Source organism: Pan paniscus, chromosome 2, assembly GCF_029289425.2.
Source record: "Pan paniscus chromosome 2, NHGRI_mPanPan1-v2.0_pri, whole genome shotgun sequence".
Taxonomy (NCBI): domain Eukaryota; kingdom Metazoa; phylum Chordata; class Mammalia; order Primates; family Hominidae; genus Pan; species Pan paniscus.
Genome location: NC_085926.1, coordinates 99,129,900 through 99,157,323, shown reverse-complemented (window position 1 = coordinate 99,157,323; position 27,424 = coordinate 99,129,900). Strand labels below are relative to the sequence as shown.

At 38.7% G+C, this 27,424-nt stretch overlaps 1 non-coding gene across 1 annotated transcript; it reads right to left on the bottom strand.

The window, feature by feature from the left end:
- Positions 1–8,911: 8,911 nt before the first annotated feature.
- Positions 8,912–9,015, bottom strand: LOC112439487 (small nucleolar RNA U13). The gene has a single exon (XR_003027762.1). It is a non-coding gene; the product is annotated as a small nucleolar RNA U13 (small nucleolar RNA).
- Positions 9,016–27,424: the final 18,409 nt, after the last annotated feature.

Genomic DNA, 27,424 nt, shown 5'->3' with positions numbered 1-27,424 from the left:
TACTATACTTCAGTGCTTATAAAAAATATTTGCTTTATGTGATAAAAGTCCCTATTGAATAAAGATTTGTCAATACTACACAAAATGAGAAGCCGGTAATTATTATATAAATACTTACCCTGACCACATATATCTTTATTCAGTGATTTATTCTTCAACAATAAATGTCAAAGAAAAAATAAATGTCTAAAAGTGAATAGAAGATTAGTGTGTCTTCATGTTCAAAATGTTGACCTGCGTTTTAGAAAACAAGATAAGGATAAACAGGTCTTCTTTTGCTGTAAATGTTACTCTGGATATTTTACCTTAATATCTATATGGAAAGATGAATAACTTTCATTATCTAGTTGGGAAGTCAGGACACAAATACATGAAATGATTCAGAGAATAAAATTAAGTACAGTCATATGTTCGCTTAACATCGGGGATAAATTCTGTGAAGTACATTCTTAGGCAATTTTGTCATTGTGTGAACATCCTATGGTGTACTTACACAAACCTAGATGGTATAGCCTATTACACACCTGGCACCAGGAACATTAAGGAGTTTTTAATTAGAAACAAAGAAGCTTAAAAGGCATAAGAATGACAAAATGAACTTTGAGGACTCAGGGGGAAAGGGTGGGAAGGGGGCAAGGGATAAAAGACTACAAATTGAGTGAAGTGTACACTGCTTGGGTGACAGGTGCACCAAAATCTCACAAATCACCACTAAAGAACTTACTCATGTAACCAAACACCACCTGTTCCCCAATAACCTATGGAAATAAAAAATTAAAAAAAAAAAAGAAACAAGGAAGCTTAGATTTGTTCTCACTTTATGGCAGAAAGTATTACATATCCAGTTTTAGAAATGTTTTTTTCTTCTCCGTGGGTCTCTCCTGAGTTTTTCTTTTGTTTTGTTGGTATTAGAATGCTAGGTGGTAAACTTGAGGGTGGGCAGAAAGTTGAATGGTGGGCTAACAGCTTAGTCTTGAAGAATATAAAGTTTTCTTCTAAGTTTCATGAGCCGTTTATATTCAAGCCTAATTAGCTAATTAGCATAATGTTACTAAGACAAAGATCACAAATTTCATTTCCCTTTATTTAAATATGGGCTACTTAACTTGCTCTGTTCTTTGGTAACAGAATTTGCTCCTAATTGTGAACTCACCAGTTTGCAAATTCATGCTGTTGACACCAGGGGTATTGGGAATTTCAGAGAACGGATCGATGCAAATCAGTTTCTGCTATTAAAACATGCATATATGTGTATGTGCACACACACTCCTTCAGATCCATGCCTTGCCCATAGTAGATTCATGCTTTCTTAGGACCCTGACCATATATTTCTTTATGCACTAATTTATTCTTTAACAATAAATGTCAAAGAAAAAATAAATGACTAAAAGTGAACAGATTAGTGTGTCTCAATGTTCAAAATGTTGACCTGGGTTTTAGAAGAAAAGATAAGGATAAACAAGTCTTCTTTTGCTGTAAACATTACTCGGATATTTTACCTTAAATCACCATAGCATATCATTGCATAAACTTAAGAGGAACAAAACTACTAATTTTGAACCCTTTGGCAGGGAAATTAACTAGCATGAGCATTCTTTCAATAAGCATGTTGGAATCCATTTTCAAAGCTGTTCCTAGGTCCTCAGATGAGTATAAAAGAGGCATCAAGTATTTCCATCACCTTCAACAGTTGTAAAGTTCAGAAAACAATGATATCTTTCTTCAGTTTTTCAGACACATGAGTTCTTAGTTGGTCTAAGAGAAAAGCATCATCGAATAGCAATGGTAGCCAAGTTTCCCTGGGAGGGAATAGTGACTTCATAGCTTGTAAACATGGCATTGCCACACACTGACCTGTCTGCAGCTTTGACCTCATATGACACATTTCTAGATTCTTGTCTGTGCAATTTTGGGGTCCAAAGGAATGGCAAGAGAGAAGGTGAGTTGAAGCACTTGGAGCCAGGAGGAGCTGATACTTTAAAGAGCAGTAAAGACAGTTTGTTAGAGCAACAAAAATTAATTGGTAAAGACGAAGTGAGTCATAGAATGCAAATGATAAGAGAGGGATTGGAAATTGGACCAAACTAGGATAGAGCGGAGCAAGAGCAAGATTAGGGACAAAACAAGGGGATTCCAGGTTTACAGAGTAGGATTGCCTGTGACCTGCTTTTATGGGCTGCTGGCTGAATGCTGCATGAGCAGTTTGGTATAATTTAAAGAATGGGATGGACAACACAAGACTCAGAAACTTTATTTTAATGACATAATGCTACCTCGGTTAGATTCCATAGTTCCAGATGTGTGTTAAAATTAAGTAAAGAGTTGATGTAGAAAAACAAAAACAAAAACAAAAACAAAACAGGATAAGGTATTCTGTTTACATTCTTAGATCTGAAAAGATATTAAGCCAACTTTTGAAAAACTGCCTTATGTCAACAGAACTACTTCCTGTTGCTAAACATAGAGGGGCATCTTGAATAACTTAGTTGGCCAGGGTGTTTTCACCATCCAGACTAGGATGTCCTTAATCTTCTGTACCATTCATTAATAATGGCTCTTTGCTTGGTAATGGAGAGATACAGTAGTGACAGTCCAGATAAATTTCCTGACCATAAATCCCTTCCATTCAAATGGGGTCCAGGGTTCATGGTGAGAAATACGGACTCCTATTAACACGAAACTATCTGACATTCATATTACAAATGGCAAGAGCTGTGGGGCAGAGTGGAAAAAGCACTATTTGAGGAAAGAGAGTGGTTAGGACTTAACTTTCAGTTGTGGAGCCATAGATCAACCCCAAAATAACTAAGTAATCTTGGTCAAGTTACTTCTCTGAATTTTGAGTTCCTCATATAAAAAGTAAGGAGATTATCAGCCATAAAATGGGATGAATTAATGGCATTTGTAGCAACCTGGATGAGATTGGAGACTGTTATTCTAAGTGAAGTTACTCAGGAATGGAAAACCAAACCTCGTACGTTCTCACTGATACGTGGGAGCAAGGATACGAGGACACAAGGGCATAAGAATGATACAATGGACTTTGGGGACTTGGAGGGAAGGTACCCTTTATGGATAGATGGTTAATGCTCACTATTTGTAAAAACTTAAGTTTTTCCATCAGTTTTTCATCCAGATCCCTCCATCCACACCCAGCTTAAGATATGAAAAAGTCAACCAATGATTTGATCAGCTTGCAAAGGTGAGTTGGATAGTGTTTCTTATATAAATCTTCACAAAAGGCTGCACTTATGGCAGTAGTTAGTAGCATCAGCAAGCAATTCTACCTATAAGCAGGAAGTCATGGGCACTGAGTTAAACTCTAGGGGCAACCTACATAGTAACCAAAGATACTAAAAAGGCTTATATTTGGAAAAAAGATCTAACAATAGCTTGATGATAGAAAAAACTGTCAAGGCTTGATATTAGAATTATTTTGGAAATTCTTGCCTTTCATGGTAACCCCCCAAAGCTTCTTTGTTAATCTGAGTGCAAATCTTTCTTCTATGGGACATAATATATGAATAGTAAACACAGGTTGCTCTGTGACAGCTGGTATTTTATGGCTAAGCTCAGTTCCAAAATAATTAGATAAAATGTCAGTGGTAAGAAACAGAAATTTATATTTATGCTAATGTGCTAGCTCAAAATTGAAGTAAACATTACTTGACATTTTGGAGACTGTCTTTAGACAAAGACCTGTCAAGGATTGCCTTTCCTATAGGTGATGAAGACTCAGCAGTAGCTGCCTTTTGTGAAAGGAAAATACAAGTTGCATAGCTATGGTTTTATATATCTTTTGCTTTCACCTGTGTTTTGAAACATTGTATGGCTGCTTCTAACTTATTCCTTTTTAAACCTTCCGATCCATCTCATCATTGGTCACAGACAATACGGTATAGAAAAAAGGCAAAAAAAGTCTGGGAAGATAGGAATTCAAATCTGGGCTTCTTCATAGACTGTGTCATATTGGGGAAGAAAATTTACCCCTCTGAGCCTCAATGTCCTAATCTTTTAATTGGGAATAATAATAAGTCCTGGCCAGAAGTGTGGCTCATGCTATAATCTCAACACCTTAGGAGGCCAAGGCAGAAGGATTGCTTTAGGCCATGAGTTCAAGACAAGCCTGGGCAACATCATGAGACCCTGTCTCTACAAAAAAATTTTTAAAGAAATTATCCAGGTGTGGTGGTGCATACAGGTAGTTCTAGCTACTCGGGAGGCTAAGGCAAGAGGATTGCTTGAGTCCAGACTTTTGAGATTGCAGTTAGTTATGGTCATGCCACTGCACTTTAGCCTGGTGATGGAGTGAGACTTCATCTCTGTATTAAAATTAATAGTAAGTCCAACCTCAAAGATATTGAATGAGATAATATTTATGAAAAATTATATCTTAAACTATAAATGCTGTGTTATAATTAGTATTCATTACATCATGAGCAGATCTGGAATCCTAGAAAGCAAGGTCTCTATAAAGCAATGAAATTTATTTAAGGGACAATAAGAATTTGCAAGTGAAGCATTCCTTAACTAGGAATACTCTTCACAGAATTAGAAATATTTTTGTTCAATATAGTGTCCTGTATTTGTTGATGTACTTGGGCATGATCAGGTTTTGCAGATTCCAAGAAGAACAATCTAGATTTGGTGCATTGAGAATGTCTACTACCTAAGGGCCACATTACCAGAGCACACCTCGTTCCCTCAGTCTTGTTTACCATCATTATTTGTTGATGGTATAACCAGTGGGATCCTCTGAGTATACAGCTGATGTTCAGGCTTTGCTTCAGTGTCTTTTTTTTGTTCCCTTTTTAAAAAATTAAATGGATTGAAGAAAAAGTTTGATTCTCATGGGTTGACACCATTTCCTTCTTTTATATATTTGGAGTTCCTTCTCGAATACCATGGGGAATTTGTTATTAGTTTCTGTAGCTGGATTATCTCAGCAGTATCTACACAGTGGCACTAGTTCTACTATCATGAAATTGATCCTTCTCAAGGGAGTTGTGGAAACACCCTTTATAAGGAGGCTCTTCCATTCAGACGAGCCATATGATATAATTGCACACCCAGTTTTGGCCATGTAAACAGAAAGATCTTTATCATCTTGCAGCATGGCTGGGGATCTTAACATTTTGGATATACAGCGTTTTGTGAAAAAATATTGTGGAAGTTATCTTTATTAGTGTCGGTTTACCACGGTTGGAGTGACTTCTATTTTACTTATGGACATTTATGAGTACTGTTACAAATTCCACGTCATGCTGGGCCCAGTCTGCTTCTCCACATTCAAGGTCACTATCTGTCAGGTGAACGGCTGGCTGTGAAAATCTTGACATCATTTCGGTGACTGTAAAGAGCATACCTCTCTGAAAGTCATCTTTCAGAGAGTCGCCTTTCCTTTCAGATTCCTTTCCTTGCATATGTAAGCAGAACACTGGTATGACTTTGCTCAGTTGGAACAGGGATGGTGTTTCTTAACTGATCTTCAGATATCCTGCAGTTCCTCTGTTCTGATCACCCTGCTGAGAAAAGCACTTTACCAGGCTTTTTGGGTAACATTTATGTTAGGTCCTTCCCCTTTAATTTCTGTGAGGTGTAAAGTTTGTTCGAGCTTTTTCTCGGGTCATTACAAATGTCAAGATTGTTTAGCCAAGTGGCCATGACTGATGAACTCTGGATACAAGATAACCCCTTAACAATATTTTCTAAGAAAGTCTCAGTTTTGCAAAAATTATTGTGAGCAATCCAAACCTAAGTTCACTGCACTGAGGAACAGGGGTAAAAACTGTTAAATCTACAAACAATTCACTGCATACATCACAATAATAAGTAATAAATAGTAACAAGAATCGCTAGGTACTAGGGTGGTTACCATTATATCTTACATTTCCTCACCCATTCTTTTGCTAATTACCAGGAAAGTATATAAAAGTCCTTTTGATCCTCACTGGCCAAAAGTAATGGACTGTATATAGATATATGAACTCCTGTGGGGGTAGACAATATACTAGTTAGGATGTAAATCACATAAAAAATGAACACAAATGACAAATGACAGAAAGAATTAAAAAGTTGTATGGATGAATGCTGCATAGGAAAATATTTTTTTTCCTACCAAAAACCTCATACATGCTAATAGAAAGAGAACGGGCTTTAAGAATATCAGAAAGAAATAACCAATTATTACTGAAGAAGCTGGTCCTGATGGAAAACATGTACTTTCTTGTTTTTGCAGTTTGGGTAGGTTCTGTGTTCTCAGTGCTGCACACACTGTTGGAAACAGAAGGGAAATTGTTGTGAATTTTGTAAAAGTCAGGTTTAGTCATGCCCAGGACTGGGGACTTGAGTGCTCCCTGAGCCTCACATCTTTGGAATATGTGAGAGAACAAAAGAGATTTTGCCAAGATTGGCTTTCCTTTCAGACTTTCCCTTCACTACATTCCAGAACAGGGGAGCACGTGGTGTTGGAACAGACCCACTGTCAGTTTGTTTAGAATCACATGGCAAAACGCTGTGGGTTACCAGGGCAGGCAGTTCATTTGCTACTTCTATTCATCTCCCATCCTGAGTTTTTAGGTAGTTTGGCGAGTTTTGGTTCTTTAAGAACAGGCTTAATTCAATGTATAAAGTATTAAAACATTTTTCCTCCACTGAATGACAGTTAAACCACTTTCTCTGAGTACATAAGCTCCTCCATGGTTATAATTTAGGCAAGTTTGGAAGCTGTCATGGCATTAGGATACTTCTTAGTTACTCATCAAGTATTTATTGAGTGGATGAAGGAACAATAATATTTTGGTAAATACTTGAGCAAGCATTAAAGATCAATAAATCTGGGGATCTGAAAGATGCCTCAGTTTTATCCAGAGAAGAAGTTAGACACTACAAGAATCAGAGTTAGTAATCATGCAAGCATAGTTTCCTGATAGATGACCAGGTGTCTTTTTAATTTTGAATATTATAGCTGGAGTGCAATTTTAAGCCTCTTACCACTTTTAGGAACTTCTAGTACAGAAAAAGGAAGATGTCCATAAGGATCTCCATGAGTGTGGACTGAACCACTTCATCAGCTGGAGAACAGGACGGCAGAGAGTATGTGCATCAACTGAAAGAGTCACAGCCTGTGGCCAGGAGGAGACTTCACATGTTGGGGATCAGGAATCGGTCCAAATGTCATAAATTCACAATGTACTTAACACTGTGCAATTAGAATGCTTATTCACCTAGAAAGTCATGCCCGCCAAGTCATATTTCTAGCATAACCACAAGAATTCGAAAGCTTCCTGGATTGAATATTAGCAGGGCCCTTTCCTGGAGGAATTGTCACACAGATAGAGAAGCAGCCAGGAGTCCACATTAGCCCTGAGCCCTGAGCATCTTCTTTCTTCAACAAATATTTATTGAATGCTTGCTGTATGCCAGGCACTGGGCAAGATGCACAGGGGACAAAGATGGATGAAGCATAGTCTGACCTTGAGGAGCTCACCAACTAGGTGGGAGACAGACATGTTCATAACTACTGATGAGAAAGTGTGATAAATTCTGTAATACTGGTTGAACAAAGTGCTGTGAGCACAGGGGAGGGAGAGTGAAGCACTAGTTAACAACAGTGAAGAATTTTTGAGTTGAGAGGGTTTTTACAGGTTACCTAGTTCTTCTACCCAATGCAGGGATACTTACCACAGCATCCCTGGCTGATGGTCATTTAGTCTGCTAAATTTCCTTCTAGAAGTGGCTCAATGCATTTTCAGGCATCTCTATTAAATTAACTGATGCAAACGGTTATCTGAACATTTGTCAGGCATTGTTCTGAGTCTGCCACATCTATCATCTCATTTAGTCCTTACCTAAGGATGGGTACTTCTAATATTGCTTTTTTTCTAATGAACAACTAGTTTGCCAAGTTTACATATCCAACAATGGCTGGAACCAAGTCTTAATTCCACAGTCTGACTTCAAAGCTGTGTTCTTAACCTTCCTGATACACTCATGTGTTTCTATTCTGCCATTTGCTGAGAAAAAGAGGAAGTTAAATTTCTCTCTTTTTTGACAGCTCTTCAAATATTTCCAGAGATCATTCGTGTGTCTGTGTCACCCTTACCTGTGACATCCAACTCTTCCCTAGTCATTCACTCTAAGTTCTTTCAAATGTTCCCCAAAAGACATGTTTTTCAGACCCTTTACCATCCTAGCCATCTCTGAAGCCTCCCGTTTGTTGATGAGTCTCTTAGATGTCTACAGAATCAATACAGCATTTCAGAAGTGGTCTGTCTACCACTGAATAAAATGGATGTCGCATCTCTTTACCTGGAAAGTATTCATTTTTAGTGGCAGCCACATCACATTCTTGACTTTCAATTTGCTGTCAAGAAAGCTCATAGGTCTATTTTCCCCGCTAATTTTTTTGTCCTTAACTAAATTTATACATTATTTGCAGGATTTTTGGGAACATGCTCAATTCACCTTATTCTGAAAGGCATGTTCCTAATACCATTTTAGAAAGATTGCTTAAGCCTTAATTAGAGATTCCTTTGGTGATATTAGTCATATTAATATTCATTTGGGACCTGTGTAAATATTTTAGTGATAGTTAAGATTTAAAAACTTGAATATCCAGTCTTATAAAAGTTACAAGTCCTATCCTAACTACCACTGCAAAAGCTTAGATAATTTAGAAGATCGTTAGATTTTCAAGGTGAACCAGATTTTAAATATAAATCCTAGGTATTTGATAGTATTGCAAAATTATTCTTGTAAAGTTACTTGAAGCATTGGTACTGATTAAGTTATTAAAAAGAAAAAATGAAGATACTTGAAGCTAAGTATACTTAAGCATAAAATATATATTACGGAAACAAAAAGAGCCACTGAATGATGAGAGGATAATTATTTTACTTTATTATTTTCATGTCAGGTGGGTAATGTGCTGACATTGTAACAAGGTTTGAGGGAAGCACATTTCACACATGCATATAAAAACCCAACCATTATGCTTATAAACTACAAAAGAATTGAGAATTGTTTTTTACACTGATTGAAGTTTGAGGAATACGGTTTGTTTTTCTAGGGCTTTCCCTGCTGGAAATGATCACCCTGCATAATGGCTATATTTTAAGTCAAATGTTATGCTCCACATTAGCAAGTTATTCATTTAATCAGGCATGGAAAACCCATCTTTCTGGGCCATATTTTTATGCTTAGGTTTAATAGTTTGCAGAATGACCTCAATAAGTTGTTTAAATCTGTATTTGGAAAGGAGTCCTCAATCAGAATTCTCAAAGAACAGCTCTTGCTCAGGTTTCTCTCTGCACTTCTTCGTTATAATTATCTGTATGTAGATCTGTCGTTCTCCAATTGGGTCCCTGGACCAGCAGCATCAGCATTGTCTGGGTCCATTCCCGAAGTGCACATCTCAGATGTCCCCCAGACCTGCTGCATCAGAAGCTAGGGGGATGGGGTCAAACACTGTGTATTTTAATATGTCTTCCATGTAATTCTGATGCTTGCTAAGTTTGAGAACCAAAGAGCTACATTGTATCAAACTTTTAAAAATTATTCAATTATGTTGGGCCAAATTCTGGTAGAACAGTATGAGGAGAAGTCTCTACTTCTACTGTGATTACAGGTGGTCAGAGAACTTGGTCATGTGCCTGGCAGAGAAACCTCACTGCTGTGTTTCCCCACTCATATAAAAGAATGAATTGTTTGCTCTTTCTTCAGGAAATCAAACTAGGTATCCTGGAGTGCCTGGCCCTAAAACTGATAGAACAGCGCTTATCTCAGCAGTCCAATCAAATTCTGCACCCTAATATAGAAAGAAATACCCTTAAGAAAAGATTCTTAAAGATAAGAAGATTCTCACTCTTTGAAAGTCTGCATGAAATAACTTAGCAACATAAATTTTAGCCAGAAGGAGCTTAGATAATTTCTTTAGTTTTATTGCTGTCAAAAGGAATATTCTGCTCAAATAGATAAGACTTTTTTTCTGATCTTAAAAGCCTCTAAAGACGGTCGCAATCACTTGTAATCACTTTGTTACTAAACTTAAAGTTTAATAGCTGTAAATGTCAGAAAATGCATTTTTTACATTTCCTATGTTATTTGCTGTGTTAGGGTCACATGGCAACTCAAGTATTGCCTAAAACCGTTTTTCATAGTTGACAGTTTGGACACTTCAGTTGCCAAATTCTGTTGTGCTTTGAAGCAGATGATAACCCTCTAGGGCTTGTGAAAACACAGCTTTGGAGAAGATAACCCTCTAGGGCTTGTGAAGGGGGGACAAATCTGACTTTGCCCAAATCAATACCGACTCTTCTCACCCCAACCCAAATCTCTTTAGTCTGAATACTGGAGGAGGGGAAATCCTTAGAGTTGAGCCATTAGCCTGTGTGTGTGTGTGTGTTTGTGTTCGTGTGTGTGGTGGGGGATATGTGTAAGGGGGGGTGCTTTCTCTCTAAAGCTAATGGGAGATACAGGGCATGCACACATTCATACATTCATGACATGGAGTAAAATAAGTAAAGTGAAATTATTTTATGTTTTACCTACTGTCTCAAGCCTGTTCAACAAACCAGTTAAAAAGACTCAAACTTTTAAAGTGCAGGTACAACATCAAATGATACTCAAATGGATTTTTAAGAATAGAATTATCACTGTATTACTTAAGGATTACACTTGTCTTAAATATCATAGGCACTTTCAACTCAATAATTATTCCTTGTGATTTATATGTGTAAGCTATGGCAAATGGTAAAATAATAGTACACTTTTATAATGATTGGTTAAGATTTATTGTTTTGTTATCAGGGAGTTTCTGAGAACATTTTCTTCCTTTCCTATTTTTAGCTGTGATGATACTTCAGATATTATAAAATGTAGAGTTCACTTTCTGGGGTAGGGTTGAGTCAAGCTGATCATTCTCACTCTGGAGAGCTCTGTTAGAAAATCATTCCTTTCGGACGTGAAGGACCTCTTCAAGGAGAACTACAAACTGCTGCTCAATGAAATAAAAGAGGATACAAACAAATGGAAGAACATTCCATGCTCATGGGTAGGAAGAATCAATATCATGAAAATGGCCATACTGCCCAAGGTAATTTATAGATTCAATGCCATCCCCATCAAGCTACCAATGACTTTCTTCACAGAACTGGAAAAAACTACTTTAAAGTTCATATGGAACCAAAAAAGAGCCTGCATCACCAAGTCAATCCTAAGCCGAAAGAACAAAGCTGGAGGCATCATGCTACCTGACTTCAAACTATACTACAAGGCTACAGTAACCAAAACAGCATGGTACTGGTACCAAAACAGAGATGTAGATCAATGGAACAGAACAGAGCCCTCAGAAATAATGCCACATATCTACAACTATCTGATCTTTGACAAACCTGAGAAAAACAAGCAATGGGGAAGGGATTCCCTATTTAATCAATGGTGCTGGGAAAACTGGCTAGCCATATGTAGAAAGCTGAAACTGGATCCCTTCCTTACACCTTATACAAAAATTAATTCAAGATGGATTAAAGACTTAAACGTTAGACCTAAAACCATAAAAACCCTAGAAGAAAACCTAGGCAATACCATTCAGGACATAGGCATGGGCAAGAACTTCATGTCTAAAACACCAAAAGCAATGGCAACAAAAGCCAAAATTGAGAAATGGGATCTAATTAAACTAAAGAGCTTCTGCACAGCAAAAGAAACTACCATCAGAGTGAACAGGCAACCTACAAAATGGGAGAAAATTTTCGCAACCTACTCATCTGACAAAGGGCTAATATCCAGAATCTACAATGAACTCAAACAAATTTACAAGAAAAAAACAACCCCATCAAAAAGTGGGCAAAGGATATGAACAGACACTTCTCAAAAGACATTTATGCAGCCAAAAGACACATGAAAAAATGCTCATCATCACTGGCCATCAGAGAAATGCAAATCAAAACCACAATGAGATACCATCTCACACCAGTTAGAATGGCAATCATTAAAAAGTCAGGAAACAACAGGTGCTGGAGAGGATGTGGAGAAATAGGAACACTTTTACACTGTTGGTGGGACTGTAAACTAGTTCAACCATTGTGGAAGTCAGTGTGGCGATTCTTCAGGGATCTAGAACTAGAAATATCATTTGACCCAGCCATATACTGGGTATATACCCAAAGGACTATAAATCATGCTGCTATAAAGACACATGCACACGTATGTTTATTGTGGCACTATTCACAATAGCAAAGACTTGGAACCAACCCAAATGTCCAACAATGATAGACTGGATGAAGAAAATGTGGCACATATACACCATGGAATACTATGCAGCCATAAAAAATGATGAGTTCATGTCCTTTGTAGGGACATGGATGAAATTGGAAATCATCATTCTCAGTAAACTATCGCAAGGACAAAAAACCAAACACCACATGTTCTCACTCATAGATGGGAATTGAACAATGAGAACACATGGACACAGGAAGGGGAACATCACACTCTGGGGACTGTTGTGGGGTGGGGGGAGGGGAGAGGGGTGGGGGGAGGGGGGAGATTAGGTATATCTCCTAATGCTAAATGACGAGTTAGTGGGTGCAGCACACCAGCATGGCACATGTATACATATGTAACCAACCTGCACATTGTGCACATGTACCCTAAAACTTAAAGTATAATAATAATAATAATAATAAAAGAAAACCATTCCTTTCACTGAGCTGAGGCAGCTCTCCTTGTACACTGTTTCCAGGACAATAAGAGACTGTCATTATGAGAGGCTCATGATGAGTCTATGACTCTCTGTAGAGATAAGGAAAAGAAGAAAATATTTTATCCATTTCACAGCCAAGAACAGACACAGACACAAGCACCATAACAGAGGGGACAGGATTCAAATTATTGAGTAGGGATTTTGATTTTCATACTCAAAGCAGACCAGAGTTTCCATATTAGTGTCTCCTAAAGACATTTTATTTGTTTTGCTGAATTGAAAGAAAGACAAAATGTGTTCTCTCGATCCATGCCATCCAGTAGAAATATAATGTGAGCCATATACATACTTTTAAATGTTCTAGTAACCACATTAAAAAGGTAAACAGAAAAAAGTGAAATTAATTTTAATAAAATATTTGTCTTAGTGGATACAAGCTATTATGATTTCACAATGTAATCATTATAAGGAATTAATGATATTCTACATCCTTTTTTTGTATTAAGTTTTCAAAAATCACAACACACCTCAGTTTGGACTAGCCACATATCAAGTGCTCAATAGTCACAGGTGGATAGTGACGACCTATTGAACAGCACAACTCTGGAATCTCCTTTTCCAACACTTCCCTACTGCTTCAACTTCCCTTCCCCATCCAAAATACAAAGTGTCTTTGCAGACATTGAGTTCCTGTCTCCGGAAGTGTCTGAGCAGAGGGTGGGTGACTACCATTTGGTGGTAATATTGTGGAACTCTGAATAAAGAGCGTCAGTGGAAGTTTGGACAACGAAAGTGTTAAAATCCTTTCTAATCCCTAAGTTTTGTGATGCTGTGATACTGAGAAAGGAGACATGAAATTGTGGGCTTGGAAAGAACTTCTTTCCATATTAGATGTGCTATTTCCTGCCATTATCTCTTGATTTGTAATTCACTTCTTTGCTACTTCTAGTATGAATGCAATGATTACTTATAGGGTGCTATATAGCCTATAAACCACTCTCATAAACACTAGTGATTCATTCAATTATTTCCTCACTCACTTAGTAAAAGCATATTAGTCCCTGCAATGTATTAGTCTCTGTTCCAGGAGCTGGAATGTATTAACCACAGCGGGTAAGATAGGCACAGCCCCTGGGCCCATAAAAGATTCAAGCTCATTTGTTCCTACTCTTCCTTATCTCTGGTTTTTGGAACCTCTCCACCCAAGTTTGGCTTGAGCCACCAGGAGCCATACACTGACTGATATGAAAATAGTGGTCTGACTAGTCTCCTGGTGTAGAATGTCAACCCATCCCTGAAGCGCAGTTTTCAGTGACAAGAAAACTGAAGATGGGGTTCTCAGCTTCTCTGGTGTGATTAAGGCACTAGAAAAAAAAAACAGCACTGAGGAGAAGTAAAATCTGCTGATGTTCAGCTACATGCACGAGTTGAAATTGTCATTTGCATTAAAATTCCCTTTGCTGTCAGCTGCCACATGGATGCTTAATCTCCTTTGACTCTCTGCTACACCTTTTTGTGCCTTATCTGAAAGTTCTGGAAGAATTAAAGCTTCTTCTGAGCCGTGTTTATTAGTTATGATGCTCCTGCTTTAGAGAAAAAAAAATAATGGAAACTTCAGTTGTCAGAAAAACTGATGCTTGGGCCTGATAGAAAAAAAAACGAGGATTTATGATGAAGGAAAATCATTCATAGAAATATTTCAAGGATTCAATTATGATTTTGTTTAGTAAGTTTGAAAATACTCTATCTCACTCATTTAGTTCTTTAGTGTCCAAAACATTTTGGGAACTCAGTTGCTGAATTCTACAGTATTCAACTTCTCTCGAATGTCTTCTACCACCAGAGAGCAGCAGAGATTTATAGGTAGTTAATGAGTCCCCTAGATACCAATAAACAAGGAAGCTTGGCCACTTGATTTGATCTCATTAAGTAAATAGCTAGTAAGTAAAAGAGGCAGCTGATTAACTATCAGAATGTTCACCCGTTAGCCTGTCTCCCTACCCTTTCACCCTTTCTCTCTCTGGGATGTGCGTATATGTGATTTTAATGATTTACGACATGGGTTGGGAAGGGTTTTCTAACTTTGCTAGGAGCTTTGGGGATGGGTCAAAATGAACCTTGTTCTTCCACACTCACTCATGCCATAGCCTGAGTAATACAGGAAGGAAGTGAATCAAAAGTCTGAGAAAGTACAGTTCTTTCTCTCTAGACCAGGCATCATCAAACTGCTGCCCACAGGCCAAATCTAGTTTGCCACCTGTTTTTACAAATTAAGTTTTATTTCAACACAACCACACCGATTTGCTTATGTTTTGCCTATGGCTGCTCTTATGCTACAATGGCAGAATTAAGTAGTTGAGACCATATGCAACCATATGGCCTGAAAAGCCTAAATTATGTATTGTCTTGTCCTTCACAGGAAAAGTTTGCTAACCCCTGCTCGATGCTGTATCAGTATTTAAATTATGGAATATATAGGAAAGCAGAAAGAGTCTCGGACTGGGAGGACTTTAACAACTATAGTACCAGTCCTGGTCCTGCGGGTTGGTAGTAATGTGTCCTTGGGCAAGTTCTTTAATGTTTTGAGCCCTAGGTGGCCTCATCTGTAAATGGGGGCTGGGGACTCAGGGTGTAGTTTGAACTTGGTAGTATCCAAGATCCTTTCCAGATTGAAAGTTCTATGAGGATTTTTAAAATTACTCTTGCTTTTTTATAGTTTTAAATTACTCTTGGCGTTTTTATAGTTTATGTGGAATTGCAATCCCCAGTGTTGGATGTGGGGCCTGGTGGGAGGGGATTGGCTCATGGGAGTGGTTTCTGATGGTTTAGCAGCATCCCCTTAGTGCCGTCTGGTGATAGAGTTCTCACGAGATCTGGTTGTTTGATGTACTATCTCCCGCTTCACTCTCTTTCTTCTGCTCTGACCGTGCAAGATGTGTTGCCTTCCTCTTCGCTTTCTGCCACGATTGTAAGTTTCCTGAGGCCTCCCCAGCCATGCTTCCTGTACAGCCTGCAGAACTGTGAGTCAATTAAACCTCTTTTCTTTATAAATTACCCAGTCTCGGGTAGTTCCTTATAGGTGTGAGAATAGACTGATACAGCATCTGACAAAGCATCTATAAGGAACTTAGACAAATTTACAAGAAAAAAAAAGCACCATAAAAAGTAGGCAAAGGACATGAAAAGACACTTTTCAAAAGAAGATATACATGCGGCAAATAATCATGTAAAAAACGCTCAACATCACTGATCATTAAAGAAATGCAAATCAAAACCTCAATGAGATACCATCTCACACCGGTCAGATGGCTATTATTAAAAAGTCAAAAGATAACAGATGCTGGTGAGATTGTTGAGAAAAAGGAATGCTTATACACTGTTGGTGAGAGTATAAATTAGTCCAACCATTGTGGAAGACAGTATGGCAATTCCTCAAAGACCTGAAGACAGAGATACCATTCGACCCAGCAATCTCATTACTGGATATATACCCAAAGGAATATAAATTATTCTATTATGAAGACACATACACAAGTATTTCATTGCAGTACCATTCATCATAGCGAATACATGGAATCAACCTCAATGCCCATCTGTGATAACTGGATAAGGAAAATGTGGTTTTATACCACATGTTCTCACTTATAAATAGGAGCTAAATAATGAGAACACATGGACACACAGAGCAGAACAAAACACCATGGGCCCTTTCGGAGGGTGGAGGGTGGAAGGAGTGAGAGGATCAGGAAAAATCACTAATGGGTACTAGGCTTAATACCTGGGTAATGAAATAATCTGTACAACAACCCCACTTGACACAAATTTACCTATGGAAGAAACCTGCCCGTGCACCCATGAACCTAAAATAAAAGTTAAAAAAATTATACACATTTCAGAAGTGTACTCATCAAATAGTGAAGATTAATATCACATTCCTCAGGAGATGACACACAACTGGAGGTATTCGTGTTACATCATGTGGCAGATACAGTGCAGTCCTATCCCCAGAGAATTGACTTTTATGGAATTTGGCCTCAGTATAGAATATATTGCTGACATATGCTATATGTTATTTCATGCTTGTTATTATATGTAACGCAATGCATTGTTGCAATTAAGCCTACAAGTTTATGCCTATGAGGATTTGAGACAAAGTAAAACTTTTACCTCTAAGTACTTAGACGTAAAACGTGTCACTGATGTTAGGAAAGATGACAGGACAAAGGCCCTGGGGTCTTGGGCTGTGGAAAAAGTGGAGCCTATAGCTTTTCAAAAAGTAACTACCTTCATGATCATTTATATAGGACCAAATTTAACGAGCTCCTTATAGTGAATGATGATTATGTCCTCTGTTTTCTCTATAAAAGTAAGAAGTGGGGTAATTTTCAAATGTTTTCAACTTGCATATTTATTATTCAAACTAAAATATTCCTCTTTTTCTTTTTGCCTAGAGTATTCTAGACATTCTTTCTCTTTGAGCTCCCAGCCCATTGTTCATAGTCTCACATGTAGCAAGGATGTATGGAGGATAACATAAGCTTTCTGAGTTTACAGATTTTATCATTAGGTAGAACAAAATCCAATGCCTTGGTGCTGTTTCTCTCACAGTGTACTTGTGCCCCAAGGGGAACATCAAGCCTCAGGATAAACATGTCTTCTCTTGTGGGAGGATCAACTTTACTGCAGTGTATGAGATGTAATATAATTTTTATATTAAAACACACCCAGATTTATTATAGAATATGTAATCTGAATTATTTTTAAACACAGAACACTACTGTGCATGGCTATTTTTTATGCAAGATGTGAGCAATGTAATATTTAAAGTACAATCTCTGGACTCAGGTGAACCACAAAAACTTCACTTGGCTTTCGGCAAATTTTTAAATCCTTTTATCCCTCAGTTTCTTCTTCTATAAAGTGGAGCTGATGTTAATATGTAACTTATAGAGTTGACGTGAGCATTAAAGGTAGTTAATGTTTACTATGTTTAGCACATAGTAAACACACAAATGATGCTGCTGGTAGCAATATACTCAGAACCTTGAAGGTAAAAATGGATGCTCCTGGGTCACTAGGGGTGGAGATGCTTGCACAGCACTGCTCTGGAGAAATTAAGTCCTACTTCTGCCCTCTCCTTTCTGGGTCAGGGTATTCAGAACATGCTGAGGAACTGGCCCAAAGCACAACTGTGATGGAGCAATTGTTACGCTTGACCTCAGAGCCAGTGGTGCTTGCTGGATGGTGTATAGTCTTTGGATCACTAGGAGTAAAACATCACCAGGAGAGAAACAGATGGGAAGGCTGGATTGGCCAGTGAGTGGGCAAGGATGAAGAACCACAGATTTTAACTGAAGGGTTTGCAAGTGACCCAGCTTCCCCAAGAGCAGTGTCAGGGCCCGAGGTTAAATATTAGATCAGAATGAGAACTAGAAGGTACTAATGCTACCATTCTCTCCTGTGGCCAAGACTGACCTTACTAATGCATTACCACACTTTTTCAAGCAGAGCGCAGGTAAGGCTTCAGAATCTTCCTCAATTTGTTGATCCAGGCAGACACTACTAAATGATTATCACTTGAGAAGATTTTTTTTTCTGGGTAGCTCTTGAGAAATTCCAGGAGCTTTGGACACTATTATATATATGTAAGAAAAGCCAGCAACAGAAGTGGCTTCAAAGACTCACTTGCTTGGAGAAACCTTCTGTGATTCATGATATTTTAGTTTCTATTTCCTACAAACAACTGTTTTAATCCAGCTTTCAGGACAAAAAACAGTAAGATAAAACTAATGACAGAAGCTTGAATAACATATACCAAAATCCTAACTTTCCTGATGTATTTTAAGAAGAGTTTGTTAATTAAAATGAGTGGGTGTCATGTTGGAATTTTATCATAAGGGGTTTTGCATAAACTCCTGCCTGATTCTGCCTAGACTAGTTGGTGTTTTCCATTCTCAGATGGGAGGTGTATGTGTAGGTTATACCAATGCACAGGCTATACTAATGCACAGGCACTCAGGCCAGTGCCAACCGAGGCTCAAGGGAGGGAAGTTAGGTTACAAGGAAGAAGGGTAAAGACTATGTGTTGTGGTCAGTGGACGAAGCACAAACATGAAGTTGTTTTACTTTTTGCCAGTCATTACCACTAGCTTCATTAAGTTGGATCTCCCTTCTCCACTATGTAGCAAAGAATTTGACTTTCTGGAGGCTAAGCCTGAGGATTGCTTGAGTTCAGGAGTTTGAGGTTACAGCAAGTTACGAGCTGTCACTGCCACTTCAGCCTGCGTGACAGAGCGTGATTCAGTCTCAATAGTAATAATAATAATAATAATAATAATAATGTAATAAAACTAACCTAAAGAGAGATATGATCTTTGCACTGATTCCTGGGAGGAATTCTCTGAGTCCCTGAAATGTCCTGCTGCTAAAAATGTCTTTGTTTACCTGGGGGCCTTGGTCCACACTGGATAGTCTAACAGTGTGATTAAGGTGGGGGCTTTTGGTCGTGTGTTACTGGTTATGTGAGCAGTTATCTTGTATACATTAGAGCCTCAATAAAGACTCTGGACACCGAGGCTGGGGTGAGCTTCCATGGTTGGCAGTACTCAGTGTGCATCGTCCCATTTTGTTGCTGGGCAAGTTAATGCTGTCTGCGACTGCACTGGGAGAGGACAGCTGGAAGCTGCATGAGTGGAACTTTCCTGGACTCTGTCCCGTGCCTCTCTTCTCTTGGCTGATTTTAATCTGTATCATGTCACTGTAATAAACCATAACATGTGTATGACAGATTTCAGTGTGTTCTGTGAGTCCTAGCAAGTTACCAAATCTGAGGGTGGTCTTGGGAACCCTTGAACTTACAATTGATGCCAGAAATGAGGGTGGTCTTGGGGACTATTCCTTAACTTTCCACCCACTTAAAGCAGATTCCTTATGATATCATGGATGGATTCAGTAGCTTTCCAGATCATTTGGTTAGTGAGGATCTATTGAATTTAAAGTTCCAATTTTAAAGTTTCAGTCGTTTTCATTACCAACCAGATTTGTAGCTAGAGGGACTTGATGTGGGAGGAGTAGGTCTTGGTCTTCTCTTTCAGTCTTGTGCCCCCCTCACTGTGGGAGTATGTGATCTTCCTCTGGAATTCTCCCTCTTCTTCTAAGTCTCTAGCTTCTCATTTGGTTTGAGCCTTGATAAGAGAGAGGAAAAGAGACAAATGTTGCACTTTATTGGTTGTCCTTGCTTTTTTAGCTAACCCTGAACAGCTAACTGATGCCCTCTGTGTGGTAAGTGTCAAAAGTGCTGGTGCTCTCATGGGACATGTGATGGGCTCTCCCAGGGTTTGAAGGGTCCTGACTGTACCTCTTTACCTCCTCCGAACCTCATCTCAGCTGCCTTAGTGCTGGGACCTCCTCTCCCTGGGAAGAGGGCATTGAAAAGATTATTCGGATTGCATTTTTCAGGGTCACTTGACACCATTATTAGGGTTACTGTGGCTGAGCTCGTCCTTGTTACCTCTTTAGTTCTGTTCCCTGCTCTGGTGGCCAAAGGGTAGACTAGTGGTACTTGGTCTCAGGTCAGCTTCACAGTCTTAAAAATTATTGAAGGCTTTGAAGAGCTTTTGTTTATGTGAGTTATAGCTATCAATATTTACCATATTAGAAATTAAAACTGAGAAATTAAAAAAAACTTTATTTACTCCTTTAGAATAATAATAAATGCATTATGTGTTAACATAATTAATTTCTTAAATAAAAAATAACTAGATTTCCTCAAACAAAGTGAGAGAGAAGAGTGGCATTGTTTTTCATTTTTGCAAAGATCTTTAATGTTTGACTTACAAAATGATAGCTGGATTCTTACTTTATTCTGCATTCAATTTGTTATGATTTTAAAAATTAAGGTATCCAGACTAAATCTGGCCTGACACAGATAGACAGTTGGAAAAGGAATTGTATTTTTATAGCCTTTTCAGATAATTGTGAGTAGTCTTTCGAAATACTACATCAAAATTTAACAAGTGGTAGTTTCTTTAAGGTTGATTGCGATGTGGAGTCTAAAACCGTATCATGAACTTTTCCTACTCTATTACATTTTAACCCATTGGTCCATCTTCCATGCTGAGTAATCTCTTACCCATGCATGATTTTGTAACGTCATGCAGTGGTCATTTGAAAAATATTGGTTTACTTAGCTACTCAGATCCTCCAAATGTGGACACATTTCATTATTTAATGTCTAAAAGAAATCACACTACTAATCTCATTAGAAGTCTAAGCATTGGGGGGCTGTCAAGTTCACTGTGGTGGACACAAGTTTTCTAATATTCTAATTTTAGTTTGAAAATTTGAGTTTTATCTTTGGTAACAAATACTATAAGTGGTTTTACTGGCCAGGTGTGGAGTCTCATGCCTGTAATCCCAGCACTTTGGGAGGCTGAGGCAAGCAGATCTGTTGAGTCTAAGAGTTCAAGATAAGCCTGGGCTACATGAAGAAACCCCATCTCTGAAAAAAAAATTATCCAGGCATGATGGCACATGCCTGTAGTCCCAGCTACTTGGGAGGCTGAGGTTGGAGGATCATTTGAGCCCAGGTGGTGGAGATTGCAGTGAGCTGAGATCAGACCACTGCACTCCAGCTTGGGTGACAGAGTGAGACCCTGTATCAAAAAAAAAAAAAAAGTGGTTTTCCTAAAAGTTACAGGTTTACTTTGTTTATTTTGAGAAAATGCCAAATCCCCAGGAATGAATAACCAGTTTGTCTGTTATTCATTCTTTCATGTGAAAGTGGTGATAGTGGTAAGCAGAATAATGACTGTTTTAATCTAGAACCTGTTAATATGTTTGCTTACATGGCAAAAAAATTTGGTTAACGATCTTAAGATAGGAAGATTATCCTGAATTACCTGGTTTAGCCCACTGCAGTCAACAGGGTCCTTATGAGTCAAAGAGAACAGTAGGAGATTTAAAGATGCTATGAGTCTGGCTTTGAAGATAAAGGAAGGGGCCATGAACCAAGGAATGTAAGTGGCCTTTAGAAGACGAAAAATGCAAGAAAATTGATTCCCCCCGAATCTCTAGAAGAAACACAGTCCGGCTGACACCTTGATTTTAGCCCAGTGAGACCCAATGTTGGATTTCTTACCTCCAGAAGTGTAAGGTAATAAATTTGTTTTGTTTTAAGCCACCAACTTGGTGGCAGTTTGTTATAGTCGCAATAGAAAATGAATGTAGTGTTCCATGAAACAAAGCAACTACTTCAACTCACAACTCAATCACACAAGTGCTTTTCTTGAAGACAACATAGTATTTCAATAAGCAGCACAAGTGCTTTGTGTCCATTTTCTCACTGAATATTAAAATTTAAGTCAAGTGATGAGATTCCACATGATTAATAATTTTGGTATCAAGATGATAATGATCTCATAGAATGAGTTAGGGAGGGCTACCTCCTCAATTTTTGGAATAGTTTCAGTAAGACTGGTACCAGCTCTTCTTTGTACAACTTGTAGAATTCAGCTACGAATCTGCCTTGACCAGGGCTTTTTGGGTTGGCAACTTTTTTATTACTGATTTAATTTTGTAACTTGTTATTGGTCTGGTCAGGGTTTCAATATCTTCCTGGTTCAGTCTTGGGAGGTTGTGTGTTTCCAGGAATTTTTCATTTCCTCAAGGTTTTCTAGTTTGTGCTCATAGAGGTGTTCATACCAGTCTCTGAGGATCTTTTGTATTTCTGTGGAATCCTAAGTGGTTCTGATGCACATTCAAGTTTGAGAAGCATTGCCTTAAGCTCTTTGTGACTCAAGTTCTTTTCTTTTTTCTCGACACTTATGTTTAATGGTTTATTATAAAGGATACAGATGAAGAGATGTGTAGAGTGAGGTATGAGAGAAGGGGCGAGGAGCTCCCATGCCTTCCCTGGGCATGGCACCCTCCAAGAACTTCTATATGTTTATCTATCTGGAAGCTCTTAGAATCCAGTTCTCCTGGGTTTTTATGGAAGCTTCATGACATCAGCATTTCTTCTCCCTAGAGAATTCCTAGAAGAATTCTCCTTCTCTCCTCTCTGGGGAGGATCTTAAGACTCACAGTCAGGGCTGGGCATGGTGGCTCATGCCTGTAATTCCAGCACTTTGGGAGGCTAAGGTGGGCGGATCACCTGAGGTCAGGAGTTTGAGATCACCCTGGCCAAGATGGCAAAACCCTGTCTCCACAAAAAATACAAAAATTAGTCGGGCATGGTAGCGGGCACCTGTAATCCCAGCTACTCGGGAGACTGAGGCAGGAGAATCGCTTGAACCTGGGAGGGAGAGGTTGCAGTGAGCTGAGACAGTGCCATTACACCCCAGCCTGGATGACAAAAAAAAAAAAAAAAAAAGAGAAACAGACAAACAAAACCTCACAATCAGAAAGAATGGAAAGAGTAGAGTCCTGCCTTGAGGCAAGTGAAAAGAGGGCAGGAGAAGGCCGGAGGTCTGCCCCTGAGGCCTAACACACCCAACATTATAACAAAAAACTGTAACAAGGCCAGGAGCCATGGGCGAATACCAATATATATTATGACACCACAGGCCACTCCCTGTTTTCCAACCATGAATCCCTTATAGCAAAACAAAGATACAAAATCATTAATAAGTGGTCCAGTCCATCATATTGTATGAATGTCTCCCAGGCTGAGGCCACTTAGATTTTCAGGCTTCCTTTTATTCTTGTCAGGTTCCAAAAGCAAGAGTGGTATTGGCAAATACATAGCTTCTCCCTTTCAGGCAGCTGGAATAACCGAGCTACGAGGCAATGTCATCTCTTGTTCCGAGACTCTTTAGAGTTGTTAATGTAATATTGGATTTCCCTCCATTTATCACTGTTTATTCATTTCTTTACCCTCAGCTATTATTCCTCCTGTTTCCCATTTATTATTTATTTTGACCCAAACTTTGACACTTTTGGAAAGGACATTAGGTTTGGCCACTGTGCTGATCTAGATTGCCTGCGGCAATACTAGTCTAGTGAGTGCCTCTCCCTTAGTTCACCCGCATTCATATCAAGAAGGATTACATAGGTTCCAAACTAATGTGCCATTTTTTTTTTCTCTTGCAGAACTTTTGTTATGATCCTTTTTTTTTTATTATACTTTAAGTTTTAGGGTACATGTGCACATTGTGCAGGTTAGTTACATATGTATACATGTGCCATGCTGGTGCGCTGCACCCAGTAACTCATCACCTAGCATTAGGTATATCTCCCAAAGCTACCCCTCCCCCCTCCCCCCACCCCACCACAGTCCCCAGAGTGTGATATTCCCCTTCCTGTGTCCATGTGATCTCATTGTTCAATTCCCACCTATGAGTGAGAATATGCGGTGTTTGGTTTTTTGTTCTTGCGATAGTTTATTGAGAATGATGGTTTCCAATTTCATCCATGTCCCTACAAAGGACATGAACTCATCATTTTTTTATGGCTGCATAGTATTCCATGGTGTATATGTGTCACATTTTCTTAATCCAGTCTATCATTGTTGGACATTTGGGTTGGTTCCAAGTCTTTGCTATTGTGAATAATGCCACAATAAACATACGTGTGCATGTGTCTTTATAGCAGCATGATTTATAGTCCTTTGGGTATATACCCAGTAATGGGATGGCTGGGTCAAATGGTATTTCTAGTTCTAGATCCCTGAGGAATCGCCACACTGACTTCCACAATGGTTGAACTAGTTTACAGTCCCACCAACAGTGTAAAAGTGTTCCTATTTCTCCACATCCTCTCCAGCACCTCTTGTTTCCTGACTTTTTAATGATTGCCATTCTAACTGGTGTGAGATGATATCTCATAGTGGTTTTGATTTGCATTTCTCTGATGGCCAGTGATGATGAGCATTTTTTCATGTATTTTTTGGCTGCATAAATGTCTTCTTTTGAGAAGAGTCTGTTCATGTCCTTCGCCCACTTTTTGATGGGGTTGTTTGTTTTTTTCTTGTAAATTTGTTTGAGTTCAGTGTAGATTCTGGATATTAGCCCTTTGTCAGATGAGTAGGTTGCGAAAATTTTCTCCCATTTTGTAGGTTGCCTGTTCACTCTGATGGTAGTTTCTTTTGCTGTGCAGAAGCTCTTTAGTTTAATTAGATCCCATTTGTCAATTTTGGCTTTTGTTGCCCTTGCTTTTGGTGTTTTGGACATGAAGTCCTTGCCCACGCCTATGTCCTGAATGGTAATGCCTAGGTTTTCTTCTAGGGTTTTTATGGTTTTAGGTCTAACGTTTAAGTCTTTAATCCATCTTGAATTGATTTTTGTATAAGGTGTAAGGAAGGGATCCAGCTGGATGGGACGTATTTCAAAATAATAAGAGCTATCTATGACAAACCCACAGCCAATATCATACTGAATGGGCAAAAACTGGAAGCATTCCCTTTGAAAACTGGCACAAGACAGGGATGCCCTCTCTCACCGCTCCTATTCAACATAGTGTTGGAAGTTCTGGCCAGGGCAATCAGGCAGGAGAAGGAAATAAAGGGTATTCAATTAGGAAAAGAGGAAGTCAAATTGTCCCTGTTTGCAGACGACATGATTGTTTATCTAGAAAACCCCATCGTCTCAGCCCAAAATCTCCTTAAGCTGATAAGCAACTTCAGCAAAGTCTCAGGATACAAAATCAATGTACAAAAATCACAAGCATTCTTATACGCCAACAACAGACAAACAGAGAGCCAAATCATGAGTGAACTCCCATTCACAATTGCTTCAAAGAGAATAAAATACCTAGGAATCCAACTTACAAGGGATGTGAATGACCTCTTCAAGGAGAACTACAAACCACTGCTCAAGGAAATAAAAGAGGATACAAACAAATGGAAGAACATTCCATGCTCATGGGTAGGAAGAATCAATATCGTGAAAATGCCCATACTGCCCAAGGTAATTTACAGATTCAATGCCATCCCCATCAAGCTACCAATGACTTTCTTCACAGAATTGGAAAAAACTACTTTAAAGTTCATATGGAACCAAAAAAGAGCCCGCATCGCCAAGTCAATCCTAAGCCAAAAGAACAAAGCCGGAGGCATCACACTACCTGACTTCAAACTATACTACAAGGCTACAGTAACCAAAACAGCATGGTACTGGTACCAAAACAGAGATATAGATCAATGGAACAGAACAGAGCCCTCAGAAATAACACTGCATACCTACAACTATCTGATCTTTGACAAACCTGAGAAAAACAAGCAATGGGGAAATGATTCCCTATTTAATAAATGGTGCTGGGAAAACTGGCTAGCCATATGTAGAAAGCTGAAACTAATGTGCCATTTTTACCACCAGGCAATATAGCTGCATTTATTCTTAACCCCAATTTTGCCAGGTGGGGTGAAGGCACAATCCACTCCCATCAGGCTCCTTAGGAATTCTGACACAGTTTAAAAACACAGTGAAGATTTCTTGCTTAGGAATCATCCCTGCTTCCAGCACTTGTAGTTGCAGCCCTTGGTCCTAGGACCACTGCATCAGGTAGGACTGAGAAAAAAAATGTCTTACGAGGTGATATGGGGAAAAAAAGAAAAAAATATAGTCCGTATACCAGTGTACTCCTCCCTTGGCAAGAATTGCATAGTCATATCATACCAGTATCTCTCACCCCCTCTTCCCCAGGTCAACCAGAAGAACCGAAAACATCTAGCAGGGACACTCTAGTCCCACTCATGCTGAGTGTGAGCACACACTTGTGAAGGCATGTAGGCCAGCCCTTCCTGCTTTTAGCTCTTTCTGTTTTAGACAACCAATGTCTTAATTGCCTGTTCTACTTCTCCATCAAACGATTACTCTAAGGATATATCTCTCTGCCCATTGTTGGACACTATGGGCTGTACAGTGTGTTCCTTGATCTGAAGAAATGATGGTTAGCCACCCAAATCTATGCATTATCTTCTGCTGTGGTTTTTTTATGGCACTCTAAGCATTTTCTTCTTCTACTGGGTAAGCAAAGCCTACTCCCAAGTCAGTGTCTAATCCTGTCAAGATCCATTTGTAGCCCCCAGAGGAAACCAGCATCTGTCTCATGTGCCAGCTGTGTTGAGGGCCTTCCTACCAGTGAATATGCCCCATAGCCATTGGCAGTCTCTGTCTCTCTTGCAGAGAAACAGAACAGTTCTTACTGGCAGTCCTGAGAGAGTGCAAAAGGAATATATATATATTATATATATAATATATATATATTATATATATATAATATATATATATTATATATATATAATATATATATATTATATATATATAATATATATATAATATATATATATAATATATATATATTATATATATATAATATATATATATTATATATATATAATATATATATATATATATATTTTTTTTTTTTTTTGAGACACGATCTTACTCTAATTGCCCAGGCTGAAGTGTAATGGCAGGACTTTAGCTCACTGCAGCCTCGACCTCCCGGGCTCAGGTGATCCTCCCACCTCAACCTCTCAAGTAGTTGGTACTACAGGCACGCACCACCACAGCTGGCTAATTTTTGTATTTTTTAGTAGAAGCAGGGTTTCGCCCTGTTGCCCAGGTTTGTCTCAAACTCCTGAGCTCAAGTGGTCCTTCTGCCTTGGCATCCCAAAGTGCTGAGATTACAGGCGTGAGCCACTATGGCCGGCCAATGTTTTAATGCAGCTCATCTCCACACTGCTGCAGTAACCCCAAATCCACTAATTTCATGGACCAA